The sequence below is a fragment of the Myotis nattereri genome (genome assembly GCF_964212035.1).
Source record: "Myotis nattereri genome assembly, chromosome: 6".
Lineage (NCBI taxonomy): Eukaryota > Metazoa > Chordata > Mammalia > Chiroptera > Vespertilionidae > Myotis > Myotis nattereri.
In genome coordinates this window covers 4,440,198-4,452,461 of record NC_138081.1, presented here as the reverse complement: position 1 = coordinate 4,452,461, position 12,264 = coordinate 4,440,198, and positions in this window count along the sequence as shown.

The following is a 12,264-nucleotide window of genomic DNA, read 5'->3' as shown; positions in this document are numbered from 1 at the left end:
GATCTTGAGAATATCATGCTGAGCAAAACAAGTCAGACAGAAAAAGCCAAGAACCATATGCATTCACTCACACGTGACTTATAAAACTGAAAGCACAAAATGAGCACACTAGACAGTCAAACAAGACCTCACAGAGACAGGAAAGCATGGAACAGACTGACGATTCTCAGAGGCATAGTTGGTGGGGGGGGTGGGGGGGATGGTTTGGAAGATTAACCAAAGAACTAAAATGCATATATGCATGGCCCATGGACACAGACAATAGTGTCTTGAAGACCCAGGGGTGAGGCAGTGGAAGAAGGATCAAGTGGGTCAATAGGAGGAGAAAAAGATATCTGTAATAATCTCAACAGTAAAGACTAAAGGAAATAACCTCATAGACATACACAATTGTAAGGTGGTTACCAGAGGTAAGGGTTGAGCATCTATAATAAAAGCGTAATATGCTAATTAGACCCGACAGCCAAACAACCTTCCGGACATCATTCCATACATCCTTCTGAATGAAGCCGCTGTGGTATGGGTCAAGGCAGAGACTTTTAGGGCAATCAGGCAGGCAGGCAAGTGGTTAGGGGCAATCAGGCAGGCAGGCAGAGGTGGTTAGGGGTGATCAGGCAGGCAGGCAGAGGTGGTTAGGGGTGATCAGGCAGGCAGGTGAGAAGTTAGGGATGATCAGGCAGGCAGATGAGTGGTTAGGGGTGATGAGGAAGACAGGCAAAGTGATTAGGAGTGATGAGGTAGGCAGGCAGAGGTGGGTTGGAGTGATCAGGCAGACAGGCAGAGTAGTATCCCTGTATATAGGCAGCAGAGTGATTAGGGATGATCAGACAGGCAGGGGCATGGTTAGGGGTGATGAAGTAGAGAAGCAGAGTGGTTAGGGGCAATCAGAAAGGCCGGCAGAGGCGGTTAGGAGCGATCAGGAAAGCAGGTGAGTGGTTAGGGATGATCAGGCAGGCAGATGAGTGTTAGGGGTGATGAGGTAGACAGGCAGAGGTGGTTAAGGGTGATCAGGCAGACAGAGACGGTTAGGGGTGATCAGGCAGGCGAACAGTTACGGGCGATCAGGCAGGCACGCAGAGGTGGTTAGGAGTGATCAGGCAAGCAGGTGAGTGGTTCAGGATGATCAGGCAGGCAGATGAGTGGTTAGGGGTGATGCGGTAGACAGGCGAGTGGTTAGGGGTAATGAGGTAGACAGAGTGGTTAGGGGCAATCAGGCAGGTAGCAGAGTGGTTAAGGATGATCAGGCAGGCAGGGGAGTAGTTAGGGGTGATGAGGTAGACGATCAGAGTGGTTAGGGGTGATCAGCCAGGCAGAGATGGTTAGGGGTGATCAGGCAGGCAGCAGAGTGGTTAGGGATGATCAGGCAGGCAGGCAAGCAGTTAGGGGCGATCAGGCAGGCAGGCAGGCGAATGGTTAGGGGTGATCAGGTAGACAGAGTAGTTAGGGGCACTCAGGCAGGCAGCAGAGTGGTTAGGGATGATCAGGCAGGCAGCAGAGTGGTTAGGGGTGATCAGGCAGGAAGGCAAGTGAGCAGTTAGAAGTCAGTGGTCCCAGATTGCGAGAGGGATGTCCGACATCCCCTGAGGGGTTCCGGACATTCCCCGGTGGGTCTCGGATTGAGAGAGGGGGCAGGCCAGGCTGAGAGACACCACCCCCGTGCACAAGTTTGTGCACCGGGCCTCTAGTTACAGGATAAAGGAGGTGAAATATATGGCAAAGGAACTAGATTTGACTTTGGGTGGTAAGCCCACAACATGATACACAAATGATGGATCATAGTACTGCACTATTAGGACTACATAATTTTGTTAAGCAACATCATCACAATCAATTTAAGTTATAAAATTTAAAAAGAAGACTAGAGATCCATATTAATAATAAAAAATTAAATACAGTAAAAAAGGATAAAAAAATATTAAAATAATTACCAGAACTAATGTTTGTATCATTTTCTCAATTCAGAAAATTCATTCATTTTTCCCTGTTTAATTACCTCAAAAGGGAGCTATAATCCACTATTTCTGTGTATGTACGTGTATGTACATTTATGCATGTATGTGTGCCTATTTGTTTTTTATCTGTATCCTCAGTTAAGTTTACATAGTTTTCAATATTTTTGAATTTTTTGTGTTTCTCATAAAATTTACATTTATTTATCCCTTTTATTTGTCAGAGAAACCTCAGAAAGTATTGGGTAAATTTTCTCTGATATCCCTCTATTCCCAAACAGTTTAAAATGACTGCTTTCCTGAGGTGCCTAACATTTCCTGCCTTTTTTATTGATTGGCCAATTCATTGCTTTACACTTGTCCTAGCGGCCTACTAACCTAACTCATATTTCCTTCAGAAAACTGGTTAAATATTATCCAAATTAATCCATCGTTGCAGCTATAATATACAACATGGCTATTGTAATCATAAGAAGTGACTGTAGGCAGGTTCAAAAGTAGGTTAAAGTTGGGAGTACACAACACAGAGTTTATTCTCTTATTATGTTTTATTTATTAACTAGAAGCCCTGTGCATGAAATTAGTGCATGGGAGGGGGGTGTCCCTCAGACCAGCCTGCACCCTCTTGCATTCCGGGACCCTTCGGGTAGGGTCTTTAGGCCTGGCTGGTGGTCAGGACCTCTCAGGACTTTCCTTACCCTGGCTGCCAGCAGCTGGCCCCTCTCCCGCCGCTGCCATTGTTTGCCATCTGTGCAGTGCTGCCCCACCCCCTGCCACCGATCATCTCCCTCTGTGGGTGACAGGCCTGGGATGTGATCGCTAGGCTAGCCTGGGCCTCCCTCTGCGGGGCAATCGCTGGCCGGCCCTGCACACCAGCCACAGAGTTGCTGACCAATGGCCTGGGTCTCCCTCTGTGGCTGCTAGCAGGGTGGCCTTGGCCTCCCTCTATGAGATGATCAATGGAGCTTTGCGATTGATCACCCAGCAGAGGGAGGCCCCACTCACCTGGCAGGACACCGTAATCGATTGTGGGGTGATGGCGGGGCCCCCAGACCAATCATATCGCACCCACCTTGGCTGGCCTGGTGCCAGGGTGTCATAGAGTGGCCATCCAGAAGGTCATCCAGACTGTCATTCTGCTGTTCGGTTGTTCAATCAATTTGCATATTATACTTTTATTATTATAGATTACTAGTGGCCCGGTGCACAAAAATTTGTGCACTCGGGGGGCATCCCTCAGCCCAGCCTGCCCCCTCTAATAGTCTGGGAGCCCTCACAGGATGTCCTACTGATGTCCCTGTGAGGAGCGGGCCTAAGCCGAAGTCTGGCCTCCCTCTGTGGAAGGCAACTGGCCAATCAGATATATAGATACTTTCTGAAGGCAGCACAGACTCCTTCCTTATTTCTTTCCTCTGCAGTTGGAGAATAGGGGACTAAAAGGTGGAGACAGAACTGTGGCCGGGCCTGGGGCTCTTGTAGGCAGCAGAAAGAAGGAGAGGGCTGGGGAAAGTCTAGACACGGTTTTCTTCAATTGTCCTCCCTTCCTCCGGGCCCCTCGCTCTGTTCTCCCCTTGTCGCGGTGGACCCTTGGGCCTTGGACAGACAGGAGCCCAGCGACGGTGGAGTTCAGCCCCCTCACTTCTCAGCTGAACATACAACCACCTCACATTCCAAGTGGAGCTGTTTTCAAGTGGCTACAGTGCTGGCAATTCATGCCTCCGGCCTTTCCCCTCTCGGGCTTCCTCCTTGGGTCAGTTGTAAACTTCACCGAGACACCGAAGCAACTCTGCCCTGGCAGTTCTGCACTGGCCCCTGCCAGGGCCCACACCAGGAGGATACCAGCTGAGGTCCCCTCCCTGCACCCACCACTCTCCTCCCTGTTCTACCACTGGGGGAAGGGAACAGCTCACCTTCTCTGGACCCTGCCAGCCTGGCAGGCTGAGGCACAGGCCAAGCGGTGCAGCCTAGGGTGCTGGTGGCTGCAAGCCTTCTCCCCCTCCCTGAAGCGTGGGGTGGGGTTGCAGCAGCTCACAGCCGCCCCTGGGCACCATGCATGGAGATACCACTCTCCACTGAGCCACCATCTGCCCAGGACCTGTGGGGGTTGGGGTGGCCTCGGGCTCCCACTGGCCCCACTGTAGCCAGACTCAGCTTGGCCAGCCACCCCCACTGCCAGAGGGCTGTGCATGCCCCATGGGCCTCATCGCCCTCATGAATCCCTGTGGTCTGGCCATCCCATCCCAGGAAGTGGCCATCCTGATTGCCATAGCTCACTCTCTGGTGCAGTTGGGCCTGCCCAGCAAGCATGTAGGCAGGAGCTGGGCCTCTGAGGGGAAGGAGGAGGCATGCCCGGACAGGGCAGAAGTGGGGAACTTGGTGGTGTAAACGCAATCCCCCCCCCACCTCGTGCTGGCCCCTCACTGCGCTGCATTCCCGGACCACTGGGTGCCTCTGCCCAGCACTGTGCTCTCAGGCCTGGGGTGGGGATGAGGGACCTGGAGCTGCGGCCTGAAGGCAGCCCTCGCTGGCCTGAATCACAGTGGTTGATCAGGGAGGGATGCGGGGTGCCAAATTTCTCTCTCTCTCTCTCTCTCTCTCTCTCTCTCTCTCTCTCTCTCTCCCTCTCCCTCTCTCTCAGAGGGCCCAGTGTCCGGGCGGGCGGGGCTCAGGCCCCACTCACCATTGTATTGCTGCCTGCTCTGTTGCTGCTGAGGCGGCGGCGGGGGCTGCTGACCTGGCCCAGGCCCCTGGCCAGCCTCCTGCTCCTGGACCCCAAGCAGCAGCGGAGCTTCCAGGAGCCAAAGCAGCAGCAGTAGCCAGCTGGGGGGCGGCGGTGGTGGCCAGAGTCCCAGCTCCCCTCTGCCATGGCCCAGCCGGGAGCGCCTGGCACAAAGTTCCCAGCTCCCAGCGCCAGCAGCTGGGGACTTCTTAGGTGCCGCCTCCTCCCCACCACCCTGGCTTCATGAATCGCAAGTTTCCCCAGAGGCAGCGGCTGCTGGACGCAGAGCAGGAGACAGGGGAGCAGGCTGAGTGCTGCTCGGGCTGGACAGAGGGCAGGGGGCAGAGGAGATCTTCCGGCAGCAGGGGGAGTCGCTGCCCCCTGGGGAGATCTCCTCCGCGCACCAGTGCCCTCCATCAAGCCGCGCTTGGCCCACTCCCCTGTCTCCCGCTCTGGGTCCTGCAGCCATCGCCTCCGCGGAAAATTGGGATTCATGAAGCGTGGACAGCTGGGAGAGCCGGGTGGCTCCAGTGCTCCAGGGTCGCCTCCTGCCTTCCTGGCCCTGGGCTGGATGGCTCCCGTGGGCGGCTGGGGCTCATGCTAAGGCAAGCCATGCCGCCGCCGATCCCCTGCCCACCCCCAGGTCGCACACAGGAATGGGCCCCGTGTCTCTGGTAGGCGGTGGAAGTGATCAGCACCACTTGCCTTGTCCCCAGTCCCCACCCGCCAGCGGATTGCACACGGAATGGGCCCCAGTGTCTCTTGTAGGTGGGTGAAGCAATTGCCACCGCTTGCCTTGGCCCCAGCCCCCACCCACCTCCGGATGGCACATGGAAGTGGTCCCCCTGTCTCTGGTGGGGGGGGGGGGGGGAAAGCGATCAGCACTGCTTGCCTTGGCCCCAACCCCCCCCCCCACCCTTGCACACAGGAGTGGGCCCCCTGTTTCTGGTAGGCTGGCAAAGTGATAGGCACTGCTTGCCTTGGCCCCAGCCCCTGCCCCCCCTACCCCCCCCCCCCCGCCCTGGGTCGCACACAGGAGTGGGCCCCCTGTTTCTGGTAGGCTGGCGAAGCAATCGGCACTGCTTGCCTTGGCCGGAGCCCCACCAGCCTGCAGATCACACAGGGGAGTGGGCCCGTGTCTCCGGTGGGCGGGGGAGGGCTCCAGTGTAGTGATCAGCACGCTTGCCTCAGCCCCAGCCCCCCCCCCCCCCCCATGGCACACAGGGGCCTGGATGGCGGCTTGTGCTGTCCTACCCTGCCTTCAGTATGCAAATTAACCGCCATCCTAGTTGGCAGTTAATTTGCATATGGCCCTGATTAGGCAATGGGAAGGGTAGCGGTTGTACACCAATTACCATGTTTCTCTTTTATTAGATAAGATTATTATAGACTAGAGGCTCAATGCATGAAATTTGTGCAAGAGTAGGCCTTCTTCCCCCTGACTGCCAGCACTGGCTTCCCTCTGGCTGCTGGCAGGCACCTGGGACCCAGGCTTCCCTCATAGCCCTGGCTTCACCCAGAAGGTCATCCAGAAGGATGTCCAGAAAAACATTGGTCTAATTAGCATATTATGCTTTTATTATTATAGAATATTATATTATTTAGCAAACAACTATAAATTTATTTTTGCCTCACCCTATGTTATATTTAGTATCAAAGAACTTGTAAAAACTAGAAACTCCTCAAATTATAAAAACTTTGAAATAAATTTCGAATATTTTTATAAGGTAACTAACAGAATTGTATTTCTAATTTTTGTTTGTTTAATTCACTATATTCAGACCTTTCCTTTGAATTTTGGAGCAATTGTCTCTAAGCAAATGAGAGCTTTCAGCCACTGTTCCTACATATGTGTGTGTGTGTGTGTGTGTGTGTGTTCCTCTGCAATAAATTGTTGTACAATAAATTGAATTATATTCACATTTATTTCCCATAATATTTACAATTTCATTTTTATTTTTCAGAAAATCTTCAGGAAAAAATTGGTAAATTATTTCTGACAATTCTTTATTGCCATACCTTAAAAAAAAAAAAATGGTTACTTCATGTCTTTAGCTTTGCCTGGCTTTCCCCTCTATGACATTCATTGGCTCACCTTTCTTTTGGAAGTCTATTCCTCCTTCCTAAATTATTTTGGTCTGTACACTTCTCACATATTAAGTTCCATCATTTATTTTTCATAACTTCCATCCTTCCCAGTTTCTTCCCTTTTCCATCTCACACCTGTTGTTCCCTGTAAACTTTGGCATTTTCTGCTTTCCAGAGACTTGCCATATTTACTGTGAATCTTGTGAGGTGAAGAGGATTCATATTTCTAAATGTCTAGTATTCTAATCCTGACTTAAAATGGAAACTCAAATACAACAAAAGTAGGTTATGTATTAATCCATGGACATAAGTGCTGTAAATAGAGATGCCCAGGAATTTAACCATTGTTCCCCTTTAATTTCTTAAGGAGCAGAGTTCCAGAGCCTTTAATCCATGTTTGTGGCTATTTTATACAACGGAGCTACCAAATAACAAGAATTTATGAGATATAGGGATAGCAAAGAATTTACTAAACTAACAAACAAAATAACAAAGTCTAAATAATGTCAAAAGAGATCAAGATTATTTTAAAAATATAACAACAGAGCTACTGCTACTACATTTTTTTTCTCAATTCAGTAAATTCTCTTTTTGTACCACTTTTCATTTTTTGCAAAATGTTCTCTGAACAAAGAAAGCTCTCACCCAGTCTATTTCCTCTCTCTCTCTCTCTCTCTCTCTCTCTCTCTCTCTCCTCTCCTCTCCTCTTCTCTTCTCTTCTCTTCTCTTCTCTTCTCTTCTCTTCTCTTCTCTCTCTCTCTCTCTCTCTCTCTCTCTCTCTCTCTCTCTCTCTCTCGTGTTTCTGTGCCTCCTGATAGATTTAATTGGAATTTCTCTCCATGCTTATTTTGCATGATATTTACATTGATCTTTTCCTTTTGTTTTTCAGAAGGAACTGAGGAAAAAATTGGCAATTTTTCTGACAATCTGTTACCCCCAAACCCCTTTAAATTGACTGCTTTCTTGGTGTCTTTTGTATTCTTTGCCTTTTACTCTATATGCCATCAGTTGCCCTGCTCTTTTCCTTGATGTCTACTGTCTTCACCCAATATGTTGGTTATAGACTTGTGCCATGTTAATTTCTCTCCATTTTAGTTTACCTACACATTTCATTCTTTCTTCCCCATTTCATACCATTTTTCCTCATTGTTTTTCTCTCCTTCCCAGGGACATGCCATAGTTTTACTAAGAATTTGGTTAGATGATGGGCATTAGGTTGATAAGCACATAGTTCCAAATTAAAACATCAGTCATGTATTCAAACCAGTGAGATGAGAAAGTCCAAACTTCCCAATGGAAGTTTCTCCAAGCTTTGATCTTTAAAGGCTTTGTAAATCTGATGTCATTCTTTGACAAAGTATGAACTTGAGTCTCATTCTCCCACAGTTCTTGTACATATTCCAAAGTGATCCAAGATATACAAGTACTTTACAATTTTTTTGTTTTCTTTTTAATATTTCTATTGTTCTTTCTTCTTTGAGTTTTTATTACCCCAGTTATTAATTCTGCAAACGTCAAGCTCTTTAAAATGTTTATTGAAAGATTATATCACAAGGAAAGTTCAATGATAATAAACCTATCAATTCTGAATTTTTATATGAGTAATATAAGGAGTAATCAAGTTAAAATAGAAAAGTTTTTCATGCAACACTAATATAATTAATAAATGTTTAACATCTTTCTTTTTCTACTGATATTTTTATGTGTATATTTGTTTTCATAGGGAATGTAATTTAAGTCTGTATTTCTTTAATGTTTTAATAGGCTTCATTTGACTACTGCTACACAGTTTGGGACAAATGGGTGTTTTTACTCTTTGCTTTCTCAACTTTTTTTTAAAGTAATTCTCTTGTGTGTGTTTAAAATGTATTTGGAGAAAGGTAGAAGCCCCAATATAAGACTAATGATGGATGTTGTTTACCCCAGAGAAAACCCACACCTACCTCCTCTTATGGTAACACTTCTTGTCTTAGCTCCTTTGTCATTGAGGGAAGAATGGAAGCAAAACATTTCCTCCCATGAGAAGGCCTCTGGATCTTAGGCTTCTAATTATCAGACATGGGGGTCAGTTTGAAGCACAAAGGAGACTATGGAAGTGTTTCCATTTTTGTCCTTCTCCCTTCCTGACATTCTGCCCTCAGTTTTAATAAGTAAATTAGGTTCTTTTTACTTTTATTTTTTTGATAAGTTTGCAGGGATAAGTGTAAGTTCCATTTATATATTTTCCTGTGTACTTACTCTTGATTTCATCTGTTACTTGTACCTTTACCTTCAACTGTCAATGATCATCTTCTTCAACTCCAACATATGCATATTTTACATGACTTTATCTTATCTTCTAACTGAATGTTGTCATTTCTTCTTAAAATTCTACCCATTATTAGTGCTTTGAATTGCTCTGTCTCTTCAATTTATAAGGATGTTGCTTTTTGCCAAGTACATTTCATTAGCATATACCTCTGAGTCACTGGCATTTTCAGTGACTGGTGTGAACATTTAGTTCAACAAATGCCCAGGTCATTGGATTTAAAAATTGCTTTACTTATATTTATTACTTCATGTCTTTCCTTTCCTGATATTTAATGAAGATGAGCTTCATTTGGGCATGAATTAAAATAGAAACCCACTAAAACAAGGTTCTGTATTCATAGATTGAGAAAAATTGTTTTTAATAGGGGCACTCAAGCACCTCACTCTGTATTTTCTCTAACAGAAATTGTTCAAGCTTCTCAGTTTTCATGTTTTGGGCTATGTCATACAACAGAGCTATTACAAAAAATGAGAATTGAGTACATAAATTTAGTAGCAGCCAAGTACCATGTTAAACAAGCACACTGAGTAATAAAAGTCTAAATAATATTTAAAATAGTCATGTACATTTTTAAAAGGTAACTACCAGGATTATTCCTAAATTTTTTCCACTTAATTAATTCACTTTTTTTGGTAGAATATTCTCTAGATACCACTGTTGGTATCTTTATTTTGTGTGCATGATGTATATACGGGACTTATCTACACACCAATATGTTTGACATCATCTTCAAATTTTTCAAAAAATTAATTTTTATGCTTGTTTTACATGGTACATTCACAGATATATTTTTATTTTCTGTTTTTATTTATTTTTTATTTCAGGGAAGAAGGGAGAGGGAGAGAGAGATAGATAGAAACCAATAATGAAAGAGAATTATTCATCAGTTGCCTCCTGCACGCCCCCTACTAGGGATTGTGCCTGCAACCTGGGCATGTGCCCTGATGGGGAATTGAACTGTGACCTCCTGATTCATAGTTTGGCACTCAACCACATAGGCACACAGGCTGGGCTACATATTTTCCAGACTATCTTCAGAAATTATTTTTTAAATTTTTTTATATATTTTATTGATTTTTTACAGAGAGGAAGGGAGAGAGATAGAGAGCCAGAAACATCGATGAGAGAGAAACATCGATTAGCTGCCTTCTGCACACTCCCCACTGGGGATGTGCCCGCAATCCAGGTACATGCCCTTGACCGGAATCGAACCCGGGACCCTTCAGTCTGCAGGCCAACGCTGTATCCACTGAGCCAAACCAGTTTCGGCAGAAATTATTTGGTATATTTTTCTGACAACCCTACATCCAAAAAATCTTTAAATGACTTATTTCTTGTCCTTTTCTCTATGTGCCCTCTGTTGGCTCCCCCTTCTCCTGACTGTCCAATTTTCCACCCTCCATTTTTGGATATGAACGTGTTTCTTATTAACTTATCTCCATTTCTGTTTTATCATCTTCCATCATTTACCATCACAACCTATTTGATTCCATACCTTTCTTTCCCTATAACATTGACTTCATCTGTCTTCCAGGAACTTGCCATAGTTTCATGATAAATATTGTGAGTTGAAAGAGATTAATGTTTACTATTCCTATATTTCTATAAAATGTCCTTTAAGTTGGGAACTTTTTAAGTATTCAAGTTGATGGGGCCAGTACTATACTATCAATAATTCCCCAAATTTTATTAAATGAGAGAAGACTCCAAACTTCCATTGTCAAAGTCCGTGTGAATTCAGATGTCATTCATTGCTGGAGAGTGAACTCCAGGATCACTCTTCCACTGCCTTTGGTTATATAACCCAAGTTTTTGCAGTATACAAATATTTTGCATAATTTTACAGGCGTCTTTCTTTTTCTTTCCCACAATAGTATTTCTTCTTTTGTTTTCATTTCCATTGACAAAATTACTAATTCTGCAGAAAGAAATTCTTTTATGTTTTTAGAAAGTCAGTATAGCTTAAGAAAAGGTCATTACTAATTTTATTTTTGTAGCTTGAAAACTTATCATCCTACGACATACCTAAAATATTTTTTCATAAACACTAATATAATCATTAAAGGTTTAACGTCTTTCTTTTCTTATTGATATTTTTCAATTTTAAATTTGTTTCCAAATGGAATGAAATTAGGTAATATATCTCTTTAATATATATGATGATAAGTACGAACTCAGTCATGGGCAGATGGTGTTTTATTTATTTTTTATTGTTCAAAGTATTACAAATAGTAGTACATATGTCTCCTTTATCCCCCATTGACCTCCCCTCGGCCTCCCCAACCCTCTGGCAAATGCCCTCAACACCCTAGTGTCTGTGTCCATTGGTTATGCTTATATGCATGCATACAAGTCCTTTGGTTGATCACTTACCCCCATCCCCAACAATCCCCTGCCTTCCCACTGAAGTCTGACAATCCATTCGATGCTTCTTTGCCTCTGTATCTATTTTTCTTTATCTTTTTATTATGTTCACTATATTCCACAAATAAGTGAGATCATATGATTTTTATCTTTCTCTGACTGGCTTATTTTGCTTAGCATAATGCTATCCAGTTCCATCCATGCTGTTGCAAATGGTAAGAATTCCTTCTTTTTTTATAGCAGCATAGTATTCCATCGTGTAGATGTACCACTGTTTTCTAATCCATTCATCTGCTGTTGGGCACTTAGGCTGTTTCCAGATCTTAGCTATGGTGAATTGTGCTGCTATGAACATAGGGGTGCATATATCCTTTCTGATTGGTGTTTCTGTTTTCTTGGGATATAATCCTATAAGTGGGATTACTGGGTCAAATGGAAGTTCCATTTTTAGTTTTTTGAGGAAACTCCATACTGTTCTCCACAGTGGCTGCACCAGTCTGCATTCCCACCAGCAGAGCACGAGGGTTCCTTGTACTCCACATCCTCTCCAGCATTTGTTGTTTGTTGATTTGTTGATGATAGCCATTCTGACAGGTGTGAGATGGTATTTCATTGTTGTATTGATTTGCAACTCTCATATGGTTAGTGACTCTGAGCATGTTTTCATATGTCTCTTGGCTTTCTGTATGTCCTCTTTCGAAAAGTGTCTATTTAGGTCCTTTCCCCATTTTTTGATTGGATTATTTACCTTCCTTTTGTTAAATTGTATGAGTTCTCTATAAATTTTGGAGATTAAACCCTTGTCGGAGATAACAGTGGCAAATATGATTTTC